A 4,453-nucleotide genomic window follows, 5' to 3' on the forward strand; every position below is an offset into this window, starting at 1 on the left:
GTCCGACTGCCATTGCCATGACACGCTGCAGCGGGGTACTCTTGGATTTAGCCCGTAATCTGAGAACTTGATTTAATTCTTTTTGTAGAAAAAATAGTAAATTAAAATATTTCCCACTTAAAACGTATTAAAATGTAATGTAGTTTCCTCAGTAAAAAAAAATCAATACAATTTTCCCCGTTATGGGGTTAATTCAAGTTCTTCTTAAAATTAAATTTAAAAGGATCTAATGTAGGCCTCACATGTGATTTAGGCCATAGTCTTTGAACAATTAAAATGTCATGCTTTTTAAAATTTTCTTTAAGAGTTTTATTTACATTTTTTTTAAAGAAAAAAAAAATCTGAAAAAAGGGAGATGTAGAATATTAGAGGTGTTATACTCTTTGTGTCCAACAGGTGTCGCTGTAGCTTGATGAGTGTGGTGTATCTGTGTTGTACCAGACAGCAGAATAAAACATGGTAGACTAAAAACTGGACTCCGTGCACGTTGTATATAACATGGTGTCAGAAGAAAACTAGAAAAACAGAAAAGAAAAAATGGAGCACATGAAACCACCAACTGCATTAAGTCTAGAAGGAAATCTAGCGGAAAATTGGAGAGTCTGGATCCAGAGATTTGAACTTTTCCTTATTGCAAGCGGAATCGGTGAAAAGTCCGACGCTGTGAAAAGAGCCACATTCCTGCACGTGGCTGGGGACGAAGCAATTAAGGTATTCAACACCTTTAACTTTGATGAAGATGTTGATGACTACGATGTGTGGAAAGAGATGTTCAGGCAACATTGTGAGCCAAGAAAAAATGTGACGTATTTGAGACACCTATTTTTCACAAGACAGCAAGGAAAATCAGAAACTGTTGATGCATATGTGACAGACTTAAAGAATAAAGCAGGAGACTGTGAGTTTGAGCATCTCACTGACTCACTGATCTGAGAGTCGTGTGTGGAATAATGGATGATCAAGTTAGAGGGCGACTACTACGAGAACTTGACCTCACGCTGCAAAAAGCAATAGATATTTGTAGAGCCAGTGAGTTAAGTCGGAGTCAGCTCAAAAGTCTACATGAGGAGGTTGAAATCCCTGTTAATAAAGTCACCAAGCAAAAACAACATGAGAGAAAGAAAGGCGATGGGTTAAAATCACAGAGCATAAAGATGAGAAATCAAGTAAACTGCACCAGATGCGGCTACAAGCATGAGCCAAGAAAATGTCCTGCCTATGGACAAGTGTGCAAAGCCTGCCACAGAAAAAAATCATTGTGCAAAAATGTGTACATCACGAAGACAACCAGATAAAGGAGACGCTACAGACCCACTCTGCCGTCCATCGTTATGGGAAACGTCAGATCTCTTACTAATAAGATGGATGAGCTAACAGCGCTCGCCCGGCATCAGAGGGAATACTGGCAAGCTAGCATCATGGTGTTTACAGAAACATGGCTAACAGCGCTAACACCGGACACCGCCATGGCTCTGGATGGATTTCAGATGACGCGAGCGGACAGGACGACGGAGAGCGGTAAGAGGAAATGAGGAGGACTGGCAGTATTTGTCAACAACATATGGTGTAAATCCAGCCACATCACTGTTATTGAGCAGATCTGTTGCGAGGACATTGAACTGTTAGCCGTTAGCATGAGACCATTCTACCTGCCGAGGGAGTTCTCGCACGTTATCGCGATAGCTGCATACGTCCCCCCCTCTGCTAACGGCGAAGCTGCATGTGATGTCCTGCACTCTGTGGTCAACAGACTCCAGACACAGAGCCCAAATGCCCTTCTCCTCATCTCTGGAGACTTCAATCATGCCCCTCCATCATCCACTCTTCTAACATTCACCCAGTACGTCTCATGTCCCACCAGAGAGAATAAAATCCTGGACCTCCTGTATGTCAACTCCAAGGTGGCATACACCTCAACTGCCCTCCCCCCCCGGGAAGATCTGACCATAACCTGGTTCATCTCCTGCCTGTATACAAACCACGTGAATGCAGGCAACCAGCTGTCTCCCGCACAGTGAGGACATGGTCGAAGGAGACAGAAGAGGCTCTGAAAGACTGTTTTGACACGACTGTGTGGGAGGAATTGTACAGTCCACATGGGGAGGACATCGACTGTATAACGGACTGTATAACGGATTATATCAACTTCTGTGTGGAGAACACTGTACCCACCAGGACTGTACGGTGTTTCTCCAATAACAAACCCTGGATAAATCCTGAAATAAAGGCTCTCCTGAAGGAGAAGAAGATGGCTTTTAAATCAGGCAACAAGGAGGAGCTGAAAGCTGTGCAGAAGGAGCTGAGGAGGAACATCAGACAAGGAAAGACGCGCTACAGGAGGAAGATGGAGGACCAGCTGCAGCAGAACAACATCAGTGGAGTGTGGAGGGGACTCAGAACCATCACTGGATACCAGGAGCCCAGCACTCCAGCTGAGGGGGACCAGACGTGGGTGAACGACCTGAATCTGTTCCTCAACAGATTTGAGCAGATTCCCACCCTGTCTCCACTGCTGCAATCATCATCAAAAACTTCTACCCCCACTGTGAGCCATTCCACCAGCAGCTCTGACTGCACAGAACCCATCGCCATGCCCCCCCCCCACAGAAGCCCAGGTGAGGAAGCAGCTCCGCCAAACCAAGGCCAGAAAGGCAGCGGGCCCAGATGGCATCAGCTCCAGGCTACTTAAAACCTGTGTGGATGAACTGAGCAGCGTTATGCTGTTCCTGTTCAGTCTGAGCCTGAAGCTGGGGAAAGTGCCACAACTGTGGAAGACATCCTGCGCGGTACCGGTAGCAAAAACATCTGCCCGACTGACTTCAAGGACTACAGACCGGTGGCGCTGACCTCTCATCTGATGAAGACGATGGAGAGGCTGGTGCTCACTCATCTTCATCCTATGGTGAGTCAGTCAATGGACCCCTTGCAGTTCGCCTACCAGCCAGGATGCTGTCATCTTCCTCCTGAACAGAGCCCTGTCTCACCTGGACAACACTGGGAGCACTGTGAGAGTCACGTTCTTTGACTTCTCCAGTGCTTTCAACACCATCCAACCATCACTCCTGAGGGATAAGCTGGAGAACATGGGCGTGGACCAACATCTGTGTGCATGGATTCTGGATTATCTCTCACACCTTCTGCAGTATGTGAGGGCTGACCGCTATGAGTCTGACATGGTCGTCTGCAAAACGGGAGCCCCGCAGGGAACAGTTCTGGCTCCGTTTCTGTTCACAGCCTACACTGCGGACTTCACACACAACACCGGATCCGTTCATCTGCGGAAGTTCTCGGATGACTTTGCCATTGTCGGCTTGATCCAGGATGACAATGACAGAGAGTACAGAGCTGTGATCCAGAGCTTTGTGGATTGGTGCCAGCGGAACCACCTGCAGATTAATGCAGGAAAAACAAAGGAGCTGGTGGTGGATTTCCGGAGGCACTCCTACTCTGCACTAACGCCGGTGAACATTCAGGGAAGGGACATTGAGATAGTGGAGTCCTACAAGTACCTGGGTGTTCACCTGAACAATAAACTGGACTGGTCCAATAACACCATTGCACTCTACAAAAAAGGGCAGAGCAGACTCTTCCTGCTGCGGAGACTGAGGTCTTTTGGAGTCCAGGGACCACTCCTAAAGTCCTTCTATGACTCCGTAGTGGCATCAGCCATCTTCTATGGAGTGGCCTGCTGGTACAGCAGCATCTCCTCAGCAGACATGGAGAAGATGGAGAAGCTGGTGAGGAAGGCCTGCTCCGTTCTGGGGCTGCTGCTTCAGTCTGTGCAGGAGGTGGGGGAAGGGAGAATGGTAGCCAAGCTATCATCCTTGATGAAGAACGACGCTCATCCCCTTTGTGACACGGTGCTGGCTCTAAGCAGCTCTTTCAGCCACAGACTGATCCATCCCAGGTGTCTGAAAGAGCGACACCGCAGGTCATTCCTACCTGCTGCAGTGAGACTGTACAATCGGAGCTGCTCCTAGTGAACCGTTTGATCCGTTTAGTCACTTAGTCACTTTATCTCATAGTCATTCCAAGCTACTTTTAAAAATATGTTGTGCAATTGCTTCTTTTTTTCATCTCTTCTATTTTGTATTTTTTATCTCTGCACAATTATTTTTGCTCCGTTGTAAATATGTAAATTGTTCCAATTTTTTTTCTATTTGCTGTAACACTGAAATTTCCCCACCGTGGGACGAATAAAGGGCTATCTTATCTTATCTTATCTTAACCACAAAGTGCAACAGATAAACAAGGCTGAAGCAGGTGATCAAGAATTCTTTATTGGCTCCTTACAAGCAAAAAACCATGAAAAGCCAGTCGCACAGATTAATGCCGTGGAAGCAAAGAAAGAAAAGTGGCATGAACGTCTGATCATCAACAAGAAAGTTTTGAAAGTCAGACTGGATACAGGAGCGGACTGTAATGTCATTTCCATGGGTGACCTCAGAAAGCT

The sequence above is a fragment of the Oryzias melastigma genome, unplaced genomic scaffold (assembly GCF_002922805.2).
Source record: "Oryzias melastigma strain HK-1 unplaced genomic scaffold, ASM292280v2 sc00699, whole genome shotgun sequence".
Classification (NCBI taxonomy): Eukaryota; Metazoa; Chordata; class Actinopteri; order Beloniformes; family Adrianichthyidae; genus Oryzias; species Oryzias melastigma.